Raw genomic sequence first — 21,160 nt, 5'->3', positions numbered from 1 at the left:
TATTCTACCTAATAACTTTGACTTTAATTATTAATAATTTTATAGGTATTTTCCAAATCATGTTGGTACTATTTCTACAATGTGAGAACTTTTAGCCACAGTCATGTTTAAGCATTAGTTATCACAAGCCTGTCTCATTCTCTAGCCTCTCTAGGCATGGCCAAACCGTAAGTAAGAAAGAGGTAACCACCAACTTTTGTTTCTGCATGCAATAGTGTGCAACTTTATCATGAACATTAAAAAAAATTGATTATGACTTTTTGATCAGGCAGTCTGCTGGCAGAGCAGTTCTAGGATTTCTGAGTGTCGGAATTTCTCCTTGCATATATAATATTTGTTTAGTATTAAGGTCTAGTATTAAATGGGGAGGTTGGTGGCCCTGCATGTGGCAGGGAGGTTGGAGATTCATGATCCTTGAGCTCCCTTCAAACCCTGGCCATTCTGTAATTCTGTACCAGATGCAGAAAATGAAATACGGACATTAAGTTTTGAATTGTAACTTTATAAACTGCTGTGTTTTGAGAAGATCCCATGAAGAAGATATTCATGTCAGATTTTAACCAAAGTTTTATGACAGTAAGAATAGCTTGTCAATTTATATCAATAAATTGATAAAGTGTCAGAGATGTCCAGTATGCAAGTCTTGAGATGCTTCTTGTACAGGATCCAGAAGGTGTAAAATGCAAAACAGAACAGGCTTTGCCTGCAACTTTTGGCCACCTAAATAGCATGGATACCAAGTAGCCAAGATGTGTTGGGACATCAGCGGGAGAAAGAAAGTCTATGGGGAAAGAAAGAGAGAAGGGTTTGCAACTAGAAGTGAATTTCCTAGGAAATGGTGATTATCAAGTTATATTAAGGAATTGTCTCTCTAACTTGGAAGACAATTTGTCTTGACAAGCCCTTTTAAAGAGAGCATGCTAAAAGCGCAAGGGAACTGAACCATTGAGAAATGATACTGTATGTGAGCAAATGTATGTATTGCTTAATATGGCACCAGTGTGTTCAGCCTTCATTATCATTATCACAAAACCTTTTTTTTTTTTTTCCTCTCTCTCTACACCATAAGAATTAGCCTCAGAATCCTAAAAGCGTGAGACTCCTACTTTAGATGTTTGGCTATGAAAACAATAAGCTATTTAGTTTTGCCTTCTGCCACTGCAGCTATGTTTTCTATATCAGTGGCATATCATTGCCAGTCAATTATATATTTATTTCTTTTTCTTATCATAAAATGAAAGGTTGAAAAGCAATGGTTGTCAGCAACAAGCTATGGTTACTTCCCTTAGGATAATTCCGCACATCACTCTGACAAGACACTTCTGCTGATGCTTAGACTAAATATTGATGTGCTTCCCTCACTTGTCATACTTTCCTGTGATACTCTACATAGCTCCTGGTTATGTGTACCTTCTGAATACCTGCACTCCTGTTTTCCATTCTCATGACTTTATTTCTTTGTTGACTGAAATATTTGGCCTTCTCTTCCAGGGGAAATGTCCAAAAAATTCAAATATTTTAAAACAAAAAGTTTTCAAAGCCAGTTCTAGAACTCTTGCCGGAAGCAAGCATACACACCCAGAGCTCCTAAGTCTCCCATTATCCAAAGAATTAATGCGGTATATCAGGTTAAAGAAACTGGATAAAGGCTATAAAAACATGTAGAAAGCAACCTCACCTTTTTACCTTAATTATTGAACAAAATACCACAGTGTACGCTATTTTGGTTTAGCTCGATTATTTGCCTGTTCAAAGATAGAAATGAGAATAATCATGGCAAGTGTGAATCCTCGGAAACAGGGTTTTTTTTCATTATCAGACTTTGTGTTTGCATGCTTGTCTGTGTTCTGGATTTGTAACAACTCATGTCTGTAGTTGCGTGAGTCAGTAAATTGTTTATTTTCTCAGTGGAAGTTTGCTCAGGACATTGAGGAGCTATTTCCTCCTAATTAGTTCCCCAGATTCCTCTTATAAGAAAAAAAAACTTAGGCTTCAAGGAGTCTGCTTGGGGTCATTATTTTCTTGATAAATATACTCTCTGCCACTCCACATTTCCCAGAAGGGAAACTGCAGGGTAGAGCAACGTTGTGTTGCATGTTATATTCTGTGATTGGTTCAAATTACTCAATTTACCCAGTATTTTCAAAAAACAATCCTAAATCATCCATCAGTTGCATCCTACTTCCAGTGCTGATGCCAGACAGTCATTTTCCCTTAGAGCGTCGTTGAACTTGAGCTCTCCTCTGCTTGTTTCATACTTTGATGAACCAGATGGCTGCAGGGATGGGTACTGAGATTTGAGACATTTCATTTAAGATGTGGCTCGCTTTTTTCTATGTGGAAAAGGAGTGGGCAACACTAATTTTACTTCAGGTATGTAGAGATTATTGACTTTTAATATTTACCATCATATTTTACCAAACCACTCTGCAAAGTTGTCTTGTCAGGTATGCTAAGGGAAGCTGCTTTATCTTGTCTAGTCTTTGAATGGGAGGTCACAACCAAACCTGAGATGATGTGGAAAGATGATGACATTTTTGTAGCACGTGCTGATGACATGAGCACCATTGTTTTGGCCTTTAGACCAGCAAATACATAGGACACTTCAAAAATAATGCCTCTTCTTTATTTCCATGGAAATTACAGCGGATACAAAGAGCACAATAACACTGTTTGATAGAGGAAAAGCTCAGCTGCTGAGCACTACTTTTTAACACAGTCACCACCATTAGCTGTGCATTCTCACCAGCAATGAACAAGAGCCTGCATGCTGCACTTATGACCACCTGTACCAGCAGAGGAGAACGCTGCTGCCACTGATGAAATTCACCACCCACTGCCTCATTGTGCTCACCTCCCCTGTTTGGTCTCCATCAATATTTAGCAAGCATCAATGAATGTCACTAGGTGCCATTTTTTCTGCACTGAATTGTTCAGTTCCACACCTTCATACGCTTCCATATCACACACCATTTTGTCAGACTGTGCCCCTCTGTCACACAACAACAGTGCATAATGGGATACTGTTGGGAAGGTTTAGCCTCTACTGCCATACCACCACCATCTGTCTTTGACACTGTGGACCAGCATCATAACATAGGAGGCGTTACTTTCGGAGCAGCCCTTGTATTTTGTGCTCATTCTTTGATAACTGCTCACCTCTGTGATTCAGTTGTCAAGCACAGCTTCATGTTTTCATTTATTCTCTTGGTGCTGAACTCAATCTTACAGAGTTTTAGGCAGCTTGAAACACTGAAACAGTAAATCCCACCAAATCCCAGGGTTTCCTTTTGGCTTTCAGGGATGTCAGAACAGCTGGGCAGAGTGGACACTGCAAGCTAATTAGAATTGCAAGTGTGCAGCACTGGACTGCAGCAGGTACGTGCAGATGCTGATACAGATGCAGTGTTATTCACATCCTTACATGCTGGCCTTACAGCCAAATATTTACAAAACAACAGCTGTCAAGTGCTGTGGAGCTGAATGTGCAGCAGTAGTGCCCATCGCACCATCCCACCAGCCAGGACTGTTTAACCCACAGATGGTTGTTGAATGAGGAAAACACTGCCTTCAGATAATTCCCCCTTTTCTAATGGCCACTGCCAAGTTCAATTTGCAAGCAAATGCCTCTTTACTTCTCTTTAATTTACGTCATCTTGAAAAGCCAGTGTTCCCAGTGCGGGGGAAATATTTCTGGATTATTTTAGTGGAAATTTGATTGGCTTCAGCCTAATTTAAACTTGAAAATACGGTATAAGAAGAAAATAAAATGCACCTTTTTTGCTCTGTGGTTATGGGAATATCTTGCAGGCATCTCTTACATTTGCCTTTGTGCAGCGTGACCATGCAAGCTTTTCTTGCCAAGCCTCTGAGCTGCATGCGTGCACCACAATCCCTGCAGCACCATGACCTCTGAGAACAGTTGTGAATTAAGAAAAGGAGAAGCTGAGCTGCACACAATTTATGCTTTATACTTAGCATTGAATTGCACCCATCATACAACACTAGGAGCAGCAGCAGTGTGCAGGAAATGCAGCCACGCCGCCTGCACCCTCTACTGGCTGATGCCCAGATCACAGAGAGCTTTTGCTGTTTTTTTTTTTCTCTGCAGGAGAAAGCCTGTAATAATAACGCTCGCCCACAAAACCACCAAAAAAAAAAAAAAAAAAAAAGAAAAAAAAAAAAAAAAAAAAAAGTAATAGCATTGTTATTAAAAGTAATAGAAAATTTGGGTCTGCTATTTATGTGGAATAAGAAAGTAAGTGAACGGTCTGAGAAACAAAAAGCGAATGAATTTCTTAGTCTTGCCTGAAAACCCATTTGCAGAGAACCACTGTGCTCACATTCTCAGCAAGGGAATGCCCAAGTTTGCCACAAGGAGATTAAGCTGTATTGTGCTTATCCTAGATGCCAGAGGCACTGTTCATTGCATTCTGCAAATGCCAGATGTGGAATAAAAAACCATATTCTGCAACCAAGACCTTTAGAAATTTCAAGATTAAAATTCAAAATCATGTCTTTCTGAGTGCGGGATTCTGTTTAGCAGCAGAAGGGTATTAGAGAGCATTTGTATGGATTTCGCTTTTCAGATGTTTCTGGCACATCTTGTATAAAGAGCAGCTGAGATTTCCAACTCTGTGTAGAGTGCATATTGTGATATGACCATAGTGTGCAGAGGATAATATGTTTTCCTGGGTTATGACATTGATTAAATAATAAGTTTGCCACCGCTTTTCTATTGCCTTTTTTTTTTCTTCCTTTCTTTTCCTTTCCCTTTTTCCTTTTCTGTTTGACTTTCTCTTGTCTCAAATATGGTGCACAGTGCAGCAGTGCTGCTTGCAGTTCTCCAATTGGACTTGGCAGCCACATCCTGCAGAGGTGGTACTGCTGTGTGTGTACGTGCAGCCAGAGACACAACTGCGTTGTCCAGCATGCACCCATCATGCAGCTGGAAGGAAGACTTCTGCTGTTGTTGGGCCACAATTAAATCTTGAGAATGAGTAGATGTTGCAGGAATAATATTAATGGGCTGTAAATAATGGCTTGCTTATGCTACACTGAGATCAACCAACATCACAAGTGATTTGATATGCCTTGCATTTACTTTCTTAATAGTAACTCTGTTTTCAAGGGATTAATGTTCCCTCCCTCCCATCACCTGTTGAAAATGACATTTCTTCAGTTCATTTAGATTAGGACTTCTTTAGGCCTCTTGCTTGGGAAATCCTTGGCAATTTTTTTTTCCTCTCTCTGCTTTATCTGTATGTTCTTGCCAGTACATGTCTGCTGAAGACAGTGTGGTTTGTCATTGCACAGCGAATCAGATTTCCGCACATCGCGAGCTTTGAAACACGCTAAGATAAGCAGGTGAATGCATTACTGTTTGTACAATGGTACTTTTATAATGATACTATCTCCTATTTCTCACCGCTCTTGAGGCTGATTAATGCCTGCAGAATACAGGGAGATGTCTCTTTCAGGATTTCATCAACCCCTTCTATCGACTCACCCACAAAAACGGCGCATCCCACGCGATCCCCCGGGGCTTGGACTCTTTCAGAGGTCTGTCAATGCCCTCTGCAACACGGAGCAGCTGCACCTGCAGGCGGCTGTGCCGGCCGTGCCAAGCAGCTGGGGCTGGCAGCAGTGAGCGGCTGCTGCGTGCAGCCTCCCTTCCTCCTCCTCCTCCTCAGCTCAGGGCAATGCCTTGGTGCTGCTAACATCACGCCACATTAAGTAAAGATGAGGTAGGAAACATCAAGTATTGCTGCTGTGGGTCTATGTGTACCTCAGTGCCCAAACCCAAGAGCACACCAACCATCTTTCGAAGGCAGCTATCATAGAATGGTTTGACAGTGGTTTACAGCCTTTTAAGAGCGCTTTTCAATTACATCTCTTTTCCAGTTGTCAGGAATTAACTGGATCCACATGGGTTTTAATTAATGGATTGTGTTATCTGGCGTATCTGAAAAGAAATTTTAAGAAATATCTTTGCAATCTTGGGCTCTCTTGGCTGGGAGCCATAATGAGACCCAGGCTCAATTATACTGGTCACTGAGTTATCAGTGCAATCGTAACTGGAGGCAAACAGACTCCAATCAACGCAAGAGAAACTGGAAGCAAAATAATGATATATTTCACAATCATCTTATTACCGACTGGTTTAAATGAGGGCCTCAGATGGTTTATCAGTGCTGAGTGTGTGTCAAGGTTTCAGCAAGTCTTAATTCACAAGAATTGAAGGTTTATGGAAACTGGCTGCTGAGAAGGGAAAATATGTTCTTCCTTAAATGCATGCAGAAAACAATTTACTATTTTTACTTGCAAATGCTAACAATCCAGCCTACATTTTTATTTTTCTGCTGAGCTCAGGTAGCAGGAAACCACCAGAGTTCTCTGATGAGGTTCCTCTAACATCCAGTTCATTACACCAGTGATGAAGCTGGCTGTGCCATTTCCTTACTGGGTTAAAAAGAACGCAAATTGTATGTGGTACTGACTTCCTTCTTTGGAGAATGTCCCCACATGCTTTAAAATTCATTGTGTCAGAAGCAGTATACAGCATATACCCTTTTCAACTATCGGCTTAAGCTAATTTAATTGGAAAGCCAGCAGTAGATTGGTTTTCACACAGTGTAATCAGAAAACTCTTTTCATAAACACTTTTTGTAATTACTAATATAGTCTATCCTTGTGTTTTTCTATATTTGGTCACTGGAAGCCAAAGTCATGGTGAATTTTGTCTTCAAAGAATAACGGAATTTTTGGAAAGGGACAGTCATAAAACTCTCCTGGTCTAAGAGTATTCACAGCCATATAAACAAGGAAATGGATTTTATAATTAATTCAGATTTCCCTGGCAAGTGCAGTGTGTAACGTGTTGTAATCTACTGATTAAGTTCCAGTAAGAGCACTGGCAGTGGCTTTCTTTGTCAATATCCGTCTTTCAGTAGCACCTGAAAGAACCTCAAATTCTGAGTCTCAGAGCATCTGTAGGAGAACTGTGCTGGTCTGAGCGTTTGGTCCAGGTGGTGCAGCATTAGGGGGTCACTCTGTAGGAAGAAGTTTTGTGTCACCTTTGTGTCCTGTGCGCTTCCCCCTGTGTCCTCATGAGCTGTGCTGTAGAAGCCCCAGTGAAATTGGCCAGTGAGAAGTTAGGGCTGAGTGGGCATCTGATGCCTTCCAGTAAAGCTTTTAATCCAGTAGGGTCCGACTTTGCAGAGTTCTTTGCCATCTATCAGACTATTGGTCATGACTGTTAATTAAATGAAAATGTGAAATAAATCTACAGTGCAGAGATGCAACGTAACCAATTAAATATTCCAGTACAAGGTGCTAATGATAAAATGCGAATGTCACTGAGGACAATCCATATGATGTCAGAATACAAATCCTACCCGATGACACGATGTGCCATTCCCATCATGGGCAGGGAGGAAGAGAGCCGCTGACCCTGAGTGCTTCATGAAGTCAGGAGCTGCAGTAAGGACAGATGGGCACACGCTTGGGGACTTTTTGAAGGCGAAGGAATGGATTTAGAGTTGAGACACTTAAACCATGTATTCTTATTGTCTTAACTCTTGTTGTGTGAACATCTGGCCCTTCCTGAGTGATGGAGCTCTTTGCGTGCAAGCAAAGCATCACAATTCTAAAATGTGGTTGTTTTAGTATAAAAGAACAATATTAAGCAAAGCAAGTCATAAGCAACTAATGACAAATGCTTGAAGCGACTGAGAGATTGCCTTAATCCTTCTGAAGAGTCTGTGCAGTGGGAGGAGGGACTGAGTCTTTAAGTTACTCTTCTCTTGACAAGGTTAAACCAAAAGGACAGCAATAACAAAGCACTCGTGGCTAACTAAAGCAGACTGTAGACAGGTAGTATAGTTTTATTAAAGATTTGACAGTTGGGGGCAGTCCAGAGAATATAAATGGGCAACATAAATAAACTCATTTAAGTTTCAGGAAATCAAAGAAAATATTCAACGATGTTACTTGCAAGAAACAATTTAATGAGCTGTCTTGAGAAAAGCAAATTAGTGAATAATTAGGATCTTATATATGCAAACAATCCCACCTTTTCTACCTATTAAAAAGGTTAATATTCTTTTCTATAGTCTGAACAAATCTATATTTGAAAAAGTAATACTATTCAAAATTATATATTTCAATAGGTTGTGAAACATGTCAGAGAGAAAAATTCAGCACAGCAGTACTTCAGATGTGTACTTTATATACCTCAGATATGTACTTTAGCTTAGTTTGCATGTTGGTGTCTTCTTTCTTCTCTTTAGGTTTTCATTGTATGTTTTGTTCTTTTTTTAAACTTGGGTATTGAGATGTGGATTGCATGGAGGGCTTCATGTTCTTAAAACTCAGGGAAAGAGCAAAAAATGAAGCATGGAATTAAATGTCAGGGTATTGCAGGACACTGGTCTTCGAAATTGTCATGGATACTCAGTCCATGCTAATTTATCTCTTTCCCTTCCCATTATTTTAATATGCACGGATACCACATCCGCTGAGCTACACATTAGCTAATGTCATTCTTGAAACCAGTTTTGCATTCCTTAGATTTTAATAAAATTATACTTTCTCAGCATGCAGCACATCAAATTATATTTAGCAACGTTCTAATTGACTGCAAACCTTCTCCCCCTTCTTTCCAATGAGTCCAAACACTGTATGTGTTTATATACATATGTATGTGCACGTATGTGTAAATAAATCCCAGCACCGGGGATGGGGCAGAAAAAAAGCAATGCTGTGTGTGAGCTGGTACCATGCAGCAGCTGCTGTGAGAGGGAAGTAAAGAAAATCTCAGTGCTCAACAGCAACTTGGTGTCATTTCTGCACAAGCCAAGATGGGTTTGGGTCAGGTGAAGGACAGACTGCTATAGGTGGGATTGTAGTAAGTGGGCTGGAAATCATCTCCCTCCAAAAAAATTGTGTAGGGGGATTAGTGGTTGGAGTTTTCCATGTAGGTGACAGTGGACAATAAATTTATGGATTCTTGGGGCACTCCGATGGGTGCTCCCATGGTGGCCTATGGGGAAGATGCATGTATCCTCCTTGAAGGAGCAGGAGGCAAAATGCACACAGCTGGATTCCACCAGCTCATCAGGTGGAAACAAAGGTGTGCTTGCTTTCTGTCAACATTTTAGTGCAAAAAAATAACCAAGCCAAAGATAAAATTTCTCCAGGCTGTGTTACAGATAGAGAATGGCAGAATAGCTCACCTCGTATTGCACTCGTTGTTGAGAGTTTGTAGACTGTAGGTTGTCTGAGGCTGGTGGCAAGTGATTGATATTCATATGCACATTTTCTATCTGGTTTTGAAATCTTTTTTTTCCTCTAGTGTTCCCTTGAGAATAGCATAACAATGTGCACAGGATTGCGCTATCAGCAAAGGCTGTGCCTTTCCCCCCTGTGTGAGAGCCTTACGCTTTCAGCTGCAGTGGAAGAGTTAAATTTCAGAGAGCTGAAGGATGCTGGACTTTGACAATTAATCATGAACTATTATAATTATTGATACTTACCAGGTGAAAAATGTGCCCAAGACAGAATGATTCCAGTACACAGAAATGTCACAGGATGAGCTGCCGCTGTGTGCTGTCATCCCTGCCATGGACACTTAGATATAGATCCTCAGTGGGACCCGGAGACGTAAATAGCTGCGTGTGGCTGGGATTGGCCTTCGCTCCGCTGGGATGCGCTCACAGGTGAGGGCTGTGACACCAAACCCCACGGTGGGATCCCACCTGTGTGGGAGTGTGAGCGGGTGTGCTGTGCTGGGCCAGTGCCTGCTGTGAAACAAGGTGGCTGTCAACATAACAAAACAGGGGCTTTAACACAACGTGGAGGGGATTCTCTCCTAAAACAACAGGAGATGTTAATGAGCTCTCTCCAAGGGGCTTAACTGGGGATGCTTATAATCTTTTAGTGTGTGATTGTGTCTGTTCTTAAACATGAAAAGACCTTTCAGCATTCAGATGACTGTTTTCCTTCTGATCTGGCCTTCCTCTCTCCCACATGCCAACTTTCAGTGTCTACTGTGCTCCTAGAAAACATGAAGCACTGGAGACTGATTATTCTCAATTAAAGATAAAAATTAAGCAGTGAGAACCACATTATGAAAAAAAAAAATAGAAACAGCAGAAAGAAATCACATCAGTAGCCCCCATATTTTGTGCACGCTGACGGTCTGAGTAAGTAAGAGGTGGTTGCTTACTCAGTGATGCCCGTGAGAAACATCAGAGCGTTGCACGCGGCTGTAACTCGCTCTGTGCGCGCACACACACACACACAGGTGTGCACAGCCGCTCCGTTTCATACCGAGGGGCTCCAACGGCCGTGCACGTGCAGCCCGGGGGGGCTCGAGCCCCTCTCGTGCCGTGGGGGCCGGTGGTGCCCGGGGGGAGGGAGGGGGGGGGAGGGAGGGGGCAGAGCGGGGCCGGGGCGGTGCGGAGGGGCCGGGGCTGTTCGCCGCGCTGCCGCTGGGGGTATCTTTGTACCATTTTTCATCCAGCAGCAATTTGGAGTGGAAACGTGTAATAGGGGGAAAAAAGCAAGGTTCTCGGCGGTATCGGCGAGCCGTGCAGCCAGGAGCCAAAAAAGATTAGCGGCCCCCCCGCAGCCACGCTCACCCCCACTTCCACACGCGCACACAGCACACACACACACAGCACACACGCGCACGTCCTCGCGGCACCGCGCGGCTCCGCGCTCACCCGCCGGACATCGAGCGAAAGGGATTCGTCTGGAGGGCAATTTCGGATCGGGGGAGATCTATTGGATTAGGAGGATTATCTGCCTGCAGACGGAGAGAAGTAGCGTTTGATCATTTCTATTGCTTGCCTGATGGTCGGATTTAAATGGAGGTGGCTCGGCACGGATGAGGCTGAATTCCGGATGGGGATTTCCAGCCCCCCCTCCCCTCGCCCCGATCCGAGGAAAGGGGAGAAAAATATCTCAAAATCGATATAATTCGGAAGCGTCCGGGGCACGATTGGGAAACCTCCAGCTCCCGGCGGCTCGGAAAGAGCCGGAGGAGGCGAATCCGATGAATTACAGTTTCAGAGGAGATTGCAGAAAAGCGGCCGCGAACTGGTAAATACTTTGATGCCGTCGGCGTGAGGGGCGAGCTCGGGCCGGGCTGGGGATGGGTTCCGGGGTCGGGATGGGGGTCGGGATGCGGGAGCCCGGTTGAGCCTGAGGGAGGTGCGGGGCTGAGCCCGAGGTGCGCGTGCCGTGCCCGAGGAGCCGCGCGTTGCTGCAGCCGCCCGGAGAGCGGAGCCTCGAGGGAGGCTGCGAGGAGGAGGAGGAGGAGGAAGAGGAGGAGGGAGGGGGGGGGGGGAATGCGGGGAGATTTGCACGCGCACATCTGCCCCACGCGGCCGCCCCGGCGAACTTTTCCTCCCCGCTGCCCCCAGGGCCGCGCTCCGCAGCTTCCTGCGGCCGCTCGATGCCGGCCGGCTGCGGGCACTGCCTCCTCCGGGCTGCGCCGTGCGGGGGCTGAGCGCTGCTCCCCCCACCCCCACAGCAACACCCCCCCTCCCCTGCTTCCCCCCCCCCCCTTTTCCTGACGGTTGCTCTCGTCTCATCTTGCTGAAGGAAAATCAATTTTCAGCAGGTTTAATTAAAATTAATCAGTCAAATTACTTAATATTAATTGACTTATAATTAAAGCCAGAAAGTTACCTTGGAATCAGCAGAAAGGATATTATCTCAAATCATTTTAAGGATGCGTATGGTTCCAGATCAATTACATTAAAATAATTGTTTAAATAAAGGAAAACAGAGCCTTGTTACGGCGGAGCGTTCTTGCAGCTGCAGGTGACACAGCCTGGACAGGCCGTTTTCTCCCATAAATGTGCTGACCTTTCCAAAGAACAGCATCTCAGTTTGCTTTCTGGAAGGCCACTTTGGTTGAGCTCTAACAACCATGGCGTTAACGACCACTGGTATAAAATGGAAACATCCCCTTATGGATGGTATAAATACCGAAGTGCATGCATTTAGCACTGTGCATTGGAAATAGAGCAGATATTTTGTTTTTATTCCCAGCAGAAGTGTAAGAAATTGTTCTAGGAAATATTTTCTTTTCTACTGCTGACTTCCAGTGTGGCAGTATTTGCAATTGTCCATAACCTCAGTGGGACTGGGTTGCACCGCTGCGTTCCAGAGATCACTCACGTCTGAAAACATGTATTTGTGATAAGGCTCCAAATAACTTTTTTGGGCTCCTTGAATACCTGCATTGCTTTTTATCAGTTTGTTTGCTTGTTTTGTTGTTGTTGCTTTTTAAATTATTATTATTATTATTTTTTATTTGCATACTGTCAGAGCATTTTGGATGCATCTAGACGTTATGCTTGCTGAAGGAGCAACACTGTGAGCTTTGGGAACTTTTCTCTTTTTTTTTTTTCCTGAGCTGGCTTAATCTGAAGCAAAGGATACTTATGAAATTGCATGCACTCTATTACAGGCACCTGACAAGTGCAAGACCAAGCGTGATACAAATGAGCATGTAAAAATAGAGCTCATTACTGAGGGCCCTGATTTTCAGAGATACTGATTCCCATTGACTGCACTGAGACTTGTGTGGGCTCTACAGCTGTAACACACAGCCCACTTTTGCATCTTTGAAATTAGATTTGCAGGGAGCCAAGAGCTAAGTAGCCATGTTTGGAAATACTGCTTGAGTGGTTCTTTCTTTTACTTTTTTTTTCTCTTTTCTTTCCTTCTCCCTGTGGTGTATGATGCATGGGGAAAGAAGGATACTCCTTAGTTACTTCTAATATACAACAACTGTTTTCTTAGGCTACAGCTACAGATTGCAGCAAGGTAGCAAAGAAGCAGTTCTGCAGTAAGTGGTCGAGGTGTCCTTAAACACATACAACAGTTCTCATTTCTTCTGTGTATGTGATATGAACCACATACGGGCTGCAGGGAGAAAAATGAGGCTGAGGATAATCACACTAAGTGTGTGAGGAAGCAGGATTTGGCTGAACACCTCTGTTTTGTCATTAAGTGAAGTAGCAGCGAAGCCATCAGAGAGTGTGCAGGCTGTTTAAGGCAGTACGTTGCGTGGAAGCGAGCAGAGATGTTGTCTTGCTGCTGCTTTGGGTATCTCACCCCTTTCTCTATGTTAGGGTAAGGAGATCTCCTGGCTGTTGGTACTGAAACACCCTTAACAAAGTGGGCTTGCTCAGGATTATTTGGCTGGAGGTGGAGCAGGCTGCTGAGGAGGGTTATTTAAAGACTGGGATGGAGCTGTAGGCTGATAAATTGATTTGCAGATGAATGGAAGATTTGAACACAGTAATGGTGGCAGTTTTATTTTTCATCAGTTTGCATGTTTAATATCCACTGGCACATATACAAGCACAAACCACTGTAATTGTTCAAATGGAGTCTGGGGAAAAGAGGAGAAAGCAGAGGCTTAGACATGGTCTTAGTTTGTAATGGATTGGCGTGCCTTTCTTTATTAAAAGCAAATACACATTCCTTTCTAATAGAGACGTGGAGCTGTATTACAGATCCTTGGCTAGCTTTGAATTATTTGTTTGCTGTCATACTTATTATGTTTTTTTAATCACATGAAAAGGAAACTGTTTAAAAATTAAATAGTGAAAAAGAAGAGCAAAAAGAGACAGACATTCTTTGAAAGCAAATAGTGAAAAGACAATATTTTGCCAGAGATTCAGTAGAAACCTTTGGGTATTTCTTTTAATAAAAGATGGGCAGTAATCAATCTGATCCAGTAAACAATGTAATTTCTTGTTAGTCCCAGAGATCCATCCACGATAAATATAATGGGGAGTGACAAAAATAGATCCTGACTGCTGAATAAATGCTGTTATAAAAGCACATTTCCATTACAGCAGCCCTGCTTCTGAGCTCTGCATCAGGAAGGAATGTGCATGCAGAGAGAGATGGCTCCTCGCAAGCTGCTTGTTGCAGAGGACTTTGTGTGGGAGTGGTGGAGGAGATCAGGGATGTGAAAAAGGGGTTGATGTGCGAACTTCAACAAGTTATATATTGGTTCAGTGTGGATGTTGAAACACATCCTTTTGTTTTAATGACAACTGATGACTTAGCGTTCCCTGGATGACTACTGAATTCTCACAATTACAAGGGGACATCACGTTGGGTTCTTGGTGACTCAGCTGCATGTTTTCACCCCCCTCTGAAGACCCCGCCTTTTTCCAACAAACTTCACTCTCATAATTATGAATAGTTAATGATGTGCTGTTTGTTACCCAAGGAGAACAAGTGCCTAGCTACTGACTTATTACCACAGATGAGGTTTCCCATGCTCCCACTCTAAGACCCCACTTTTTCTTTAAAAGAAGAGAGGTGGTCAGGAGACACCCTGGGTCAGCTGTACATATCCTTCTGGTATTCCAGCCATGTACAGATCTGCACTGCACACCTCAATGTGATTTTTTTTTTTTCCCCACTGCTGTAGGCAAATTATAGATGAGGCCATTAAACGAAGAGCAGTTGGAGCTTCCTTACCCCCATTTGTTGAATTCCTGTATTCTTCTAACATTTTCTGCATAATCAGTTTTAGTGCTGCCTTTGGGTAGTCTGCTTCTTTCCACTGATGCTTGGTTAGGTCTTCTGCACCATTATAAAGGAGAATCTAATGCTTTGAAATTAGCAACACGTGCATGTAAAATCATAAAAATGATCAAGGACACTTTAAAATATTATATTTCAAGTGACTCATATCCTTTTAACCAAGCAGAGAACTTAAATGGCAATGTAAAATATATTTTCTAAATCTGCTCAATCACAACCTGCCTAGAGATGCCATTAACTCACTTGTTGAACTGGTTCTGGGAATTTAATGAGGGGGAATACATTTATGTTGTATCTTGTACTCGTGTTTAATTCCATCTCTCTGAAACTTTCCACTGCAATACCTGACATGCAGATATTTCTTTAACTATCCCCTTCCCAATCCCCTTCACCAGTTTCCAAAAAAAACTCACTTGTAGATGGTGAAGTGTTGGATAGGCACGAAGCATTAGAAATATTCAGGAGGAGAGAACAACTACTTTCAGAGGAGCACTGCTGTAAAACACAGTAAAACAATTTCAGGCTTGTGAAAAATAGGTGTGTGGGGTGGAGCTTTGTTTCTCCGGACTGGTTCTTCCATTGGAGACTGAGCCCCTGAAATAGTCACTGCTGGGTGAGGAAGCTCTTCTGTCACTGGAGTCACGGTCACTGTGACTGGGACGTGGCCACAGGCAGATCTGAGGCTGGGTGTCATAACTTAAAGGAGTGTCTTTCTGGCAGAGAGTGGTAGAGAATGATACTGGGACAAGGAGCTGAATAATAGGAGCTACATGTGAAGTGAGATGGAAAGAGTAAATCTTTGCAGACATTTAATAGTGTTATATTCTAAGCTTTTGGGAAATTTTATTTGAAATTTTTTTACAACGGTAAATATAGTCTGTGCTCTATCTTATTTCTATTTCGCGTGAGAGAAAAATTCCCCATCTATGGCACAACACTTTACTGCTACCATTACTGCAGACTTTATAGATCAGAGATGTGTCAGCATGTTAGCTTTAGCTGTAATGCTTTTTTTGTGTGAAACCTTATGGGCCTTGCAGCCACTTTCTCATACTGACACTCATAAAACGTTCAAGTTCTCATATTTATTATTTAATTTGCTTCCTATATAAAGCAACAGAGCACTTCAATACATGAATGTGAAGCTAAAAATGACAGGCAGGCATGAATGGGACTAATGAGTTTTAATAATGCACATATTAGAAACCGCTAAAGGAAGTTTAATTAAGAAAAACAAGTTAAGCATGAAATTCATTTTGGAAGAAATACAAGTAAAGTCACAGATGTACAGAATGCTCCATCACAGGAAATGGACTCTCAAGTTGATGGATCCCTATGATGCCAATATTGCACTCCAAATGTAGTGTGCACTCCACAGCTCTGTAAGCATGGTAACGCCATTCAAGAGCACTTTTGAACTTGAGTTAGAGATACTGGGTTTATGATTAACAAATTATATTTGTACCTCTGTGGTTTTTATAATGGGTTGGAAGTTGATCTCGATTGCACTGATGGAATTGAGACCAGGATCAGATCCAGTAAGATGAACATTTGCTGTGTTGGTGCCACAAGGAAGTTTGTTGCCTTTTTTTTTTTCATTTTAATTCATCATATTAAAAAGCTACGTATTGATCTAGCTCTATAACAAGATTTTTGTGTGCTTTGGAAGTGTTATTATATGTTAGCCAGATAGCAGAACAATTCATAGACAAATCCAAGTTCATTCCATTATCTGTGTTTTCAGTGTTCTCTGCAAAGAAAACTTAATAACTTATTTCAGTTTTTTTAACCTTGAATTCCTAATGCCTGAAATAGGAAAATCAAAGGGGCATCTTTCTTTTGAATCTGATGCAGAAGTTTGCCTTAGGTGATCTTCCATTAAACATAGTATTATTGTTGGTATTATAACTGTGTTAAAGATAGTTAACAAAATCCAATTTATTTTTCTCCCGTGACTAACCACAGTGTGAATCAAGGGTTGCTCACAAATGCAGATGAGGTAATGAACTCTGTTACTAATTTCAGAACGTTTTCACCTGCAAGGCATGCTGAAAGAACACCTCCTTTCAGAGCCCTCCATTCCCACCTGATTGCTTGAGCAGGGTATACCAAGCTCTGGTGTGCTCTGCTAACACCAAGCTCTGGTGTGCTCTGCTGATCAAGTGATCACTTCTAAAAAGCGTTGGTTGAAGGAAGTGAAATTAACTTGTGTTTACAGTTTGGCATATGTCGATTTCAGTACTGGAGATGTTAGATGAGAGACAGATGTCGAATATTTGTTTATCTCTGGTGTGACCCATGGTTAACAGGAATTCTGTTCCTAGAGTAGGTCAAAAAGTCTTCATGTCCTGAAGCACGCTACTGCCATCGACACAATAGCCATCTGATCATTTGGTAGAATAGCTCTAGCACTCAAACGTGAGTATAAATGTGGTCCATTTAAGAGTTAACCATAAGCTGCTAAAAGGAATAAAGGTTCACTTCAGTGCCCATTATATTCCACACCAGTGCATCTGTCATTTTTAATTTAAATCTGTATTACTTAGCTGTCTAAAACTTTACACGTAAGTGACAGAGTTACCCATTCTTTCTGTTATGGATAAAATCACCATTTCGTTACCTACTTACTGTGCAAAATGTCAGATAGCTACAGTCCACATTAACAAATTGTAGCCAACTTCTGGTAATATAAACAATTACTTCAGCTAAGAAGTAGAACTATTTTAAGAAAATGATTTATTGGTATGAGTAAATGGAAGATAGTAAGACTGAAGTGCCCCTCTTCTTTCCATAGGTTTAATTTGTCTAATTCAAAAGCATCTTAATAGAAAATTAAGATCAGAAGTCTCCTTATTTTGGCAAACCAAGATGCAGAAATTATTTAAAGAGATCTTTTGATCATGAAAATACTAATTAATAATGAGTTAGCATTAGTGAATATTCCCACTAATGGGGAAGAACAAAAATACAGCGAAACTGAAAAGTACATGGCAATTTAAATGAGTCTTATATCATCTACTCAATTTGATCCAACTTTTCATTAATTTGTGCTTCATTGTGTTGAATAATGTATTCGTATATATTCACTTGTAGTTTTTCCTGATTTGGTTGTAAGGCTTTGTGTACAAAAGGTGCTGTTAAATAGAGGCAAACGTGAGAGTTACATTGAGGAATCTGATCCTGTGATCTGTGAGTGATATATTGACACAGCTTGAAGCATTTGGAAATCCCTACCCCTGGATTGTTTGCAGACCTGTGTAGCATAATACTTGTAATCTCATACTAATGTGGGTGGGACCGTGACCCCAGCAGAATAATGTCTTAATTGTTGGCAGTTTCAGCAAAGGCTGTGCATGTCAGCAGATCTGGATCTGTAGCTGCTTTCTGAAGCTCCCCAAGCTCCTCCAGATCTGTGCCTTTCTAAGATGTGTGAGATTCAGGATTGCAGTCTCCTCTTTTATCATTGCAAAGACTGCTTTTTAGAGTGCAAATAGCTCATTTCTTGGACTAAACACACGTAAATCCCTTCCTTCAACCAAGTCTCTGTGGAAGTACCCAAAAGCAGGGTCTGTTTCCAAATTTTTATTACTACACTATGAGAAAATGCGCCTCATTTGAAACAACATTTCCCTTTACCGACTTCAAATGTGAAGGAAGAGATGGGAAATTTCATGATATGTCTCTGGAGGATTTGCCTGATCATGTTGACAATCGTTGTGTCACAGTGATCCGGTGTTCACCCTGGGTCACAGTTGTCCCTTTAATGGCTTCTATTTCTCTGCCTGTGTTCCTGTTTGGGATCATAGCGTTCTTCAGAACACAGGTTTCCTTTTAGAGACACAAAACATCTTTAGGCTCTCAGTCGTAAGTAGAGACCGTTGTAAGGAAAAATGGATGCAAATGCAGTTGGTTCTGCAAAATTGTATTTGTGTTTCGAGATGAAGCAGCACTGTATGATGTTCGAAACCCTTACAGTCACTTTCTATGAATATTTTTGCAATTGGGAGTTTGCACTAAAACTGAAGGAAAGGAATTTTTAAGCATGATTATCAAGTCACAGAGTACGTCTTCAGCTAAAAAAAAAACAACCAGTGGTGTAAAGACTAAATAATGCCCAGCATATGGCCAGGAGCACCAAGTCCCACTGAAGGTTTTATTAATCCGTCGGAGCTATTGACAGGTGGTACAGGTCAAGATATCCCTTAAGACTTGAAGCTCTGTGCAAGAGTGACAAAGAGGAGTTTGGCTGCTGCAGTTTGCAGCAGATGCGACTGGTTGTGGGATGCCCTGTGTCATTGGAAATGCAAAGATACTCTGAAGTTATCTTGGGCTGTTCGCTCCTCAGCATACTAAGTGCTGTTCTAAAGTATTTCAGCATCTGAGCTATAAAGTAATTTAAATTCAGAAAGGAAGATAATCAAATAATGGATGATAGAAAAAACCTCTATATAGCTTAGACTGTTCCAAAGACCGTGAAAGACTTTATCAAATACCTTTTACAGTAGAATTCATTTGCGTTACCACAGGGAACAATTGTGATCCTCACATCTAGACAATAAAAAATCTGAAAATGCTTCTCCTCGTCCTCCTCAGATCTACAGTGCTCCGCTGCTAAAGCTTTATACCTTGGCTCAAACTGATCGTCTCTGTTCTTTGGTTAATTGTGATGCCCATCTCCCCGATTTTTCCCCCTCCTGTTAATTGCTTCTGTCTCACTGACCCCTGATCAGTCCTTTGGAGTCTGGATACCTCGGGAAAGTCCTAAGTAGATCATCTGCTGGAGGACTAAGGAAAATTTTGTGTCCAACATTGATGCTGAGCTACTAAGACAGCTAAGCTCCAGGCTGGCATCCCCATTTTGCCTTCCCACCTAGTTCTGGGTATGAAATTGTGGCATAAAATTCTCATAAGATCCGAATAATCACAGTCTCTTTATTTGTGTCAGTTAGTGTTCTTAACTTTTGTAGTCTCGGTGCATCCAGCAACGGGCTCAGATATTTGACCTATCTGACTCTCAACAATAAACTGTTGCCTAATGGGGAAAAACACAAACCTAGAATTCAAGTTACGAGCACAATACTGGAATCTGTTGATTCCAGCGTTGCAAAGCCTTACAGTTTATTGCCTTGTGTGGCTTAAAAATCTATTCACTGAAGCTAGCTAGTACCCAAAACTTAATTAATGAGAATAGCCAAACAATTTAGTCTTATCAATTTAGCCCCGTTTCTGTCTTAGAGCAAAACTTCATCCAAGGGAAGCAAACCAGAACTTTCAATCACAGCAGAGATGTTCAGCTGCAGCAGCAAGACGAACAAGCTTAAAACTGTAGCCTGGCTCTATGATTTGCTTAAAATTTACGTAACTTATTCTGAACTGAAATTATTATTTAAAGGAAAATGTCTTGCTGAAGTCTTACAATCCAAAATATGTCTGTGTTCTGATGAACTCCTGTGATTTCATCATTGTTGTTAAAACTTCTGTTTTAGGTACCAAAAGGGTTAGAAAGTTGTCTTAGAGCTGAGAACTGGTCTATATCTCATAGGGTGAATTGTTCAATCTTTCCAGGACCTCCTGTTCCATCACTGCACATCAGCTCAGAGCAGCAAAACTGCATGAAGTGGCCTGTGCTCCAGCACCTGTCCTCTGTCCGTACTATTTCTCAAGCAATAGCCCACTATCTTCAAAATTTGAAATGTGACAAAGCTTGCTGAGAGCCAATTGTTCGTATGCCCTTCTGTTCAAGTTTATTAAACACATAGGTTAACTCAGGGGAATTATTTTCTGCAGCTAAATTGGTGTGTTTCCAGTAAACACAGGGAGTTTGAAGCTGGAGAATGAAGGGCATAAGCCTGTTTCTTAATGCAGTTTCACAGTGAAGGTGTTAGAATTAGCAGAGAAAGAAAGGGAGAGAGAAAACTGTGGAAAAGCTTCATCTATCTCCTTATTGCCTCCTGAGATAGATTGTTCAGAGCTAAAGGAATGCTAGACATGAACCAAATCTCCTGCTGTCCTATATAGCTTTTACAATCTCCTTTTTAATAACCCAAACTGCAGGGTAGTCTGACTATTAGACAAGCCGTTCTTTTGAATTCTCTCTCCAATGTGTATAGACATGATAAAAAAAAAACAACAATTCTCATTAAAACTGCCAATGCTGTTCAAAAACAGGTGGTTTAAAGTGTTTCCTATGCAAAGCAAAACACATTTCTTGTGCTTTGCACACTGCTTAATAGGGAGCGTAAGATTACACTGCTACGTTGTGTATAACACTGCATTTTAAATAATAGGATATTGTAAGTCATGTTAGAAATATGTTTAACATGCATATGGAAGATATAATGATATGCACTGAGTAATTTTCAGAAGTGCTGGAACACAGCCTTGTGTGACAACCTCTGAGCTAACGTGGTTGAAAATAGAGTCTGGAATTGGTGGTTATACAGTCCCTGATGATTGTTCCAGGATACTGTTCAGTCAGCATGGGGGTATATGAAAGATAAGATTTCCACTGCCCTATGGGAGCGTTTCTTGTTTATATTGTAAAATAACAGTGGTAGGAATTGAGCGTGTTCAT

General features: G+C 41.6%; 1 protein-coding gene across 7 annotated transcripts in view; it reads left to right on the top strand.

The window, feature by feature from the left end:
* Positions 1–21,160, top strand: part of NLGN1 (neuroligin 1) — a 394,877-nt gene that overhangs the window by 96,489 nt on the left and 277,228 nt on the right. For 2 of the 7 annotated variants that reach the window (XM_052685910.1, XM_052685909.1), the window contains exon 2: positions 9,540–9,719. The exons of 1 other annotated variant lie outside the window; for it this stretch is intronic. The gene's annotated coding sequence lies outside the window, so the exon portion shown is untranslated. Of the gene's footprint in view, positions 1–9,539; positions 9,720–10,503; positions 11,107–21,160 lie in introns of those variants that run through there. 4 more of the 7 variants (XM_052685914.1, XM_052685912.1, XM_052685913.1 and 1 more) reach the window with 2 other exon arrangements.

This window comes from Tympanuchus pallidicinctus, unplaced genomic scaffold (assembly GCF_026119805.1).
Source record: "Tympanuchus pallidicinctus isolate F22 unplaced genomic scaffold, pur_lepc_1.0 scaffold22, whole genome shotgun sequence".
Classification (NCBI taxonomy): Eukaryota; Metazoa; Chordata; class Aves; order Galliformes; family Phasianidae; genus Tympanuchus; species Tympanuchus pallidicinctus.
Note: the sequence above shows the minus strand (reverse complement) of the source record. Positions and strands in the feature narration are given on the sequence as shown.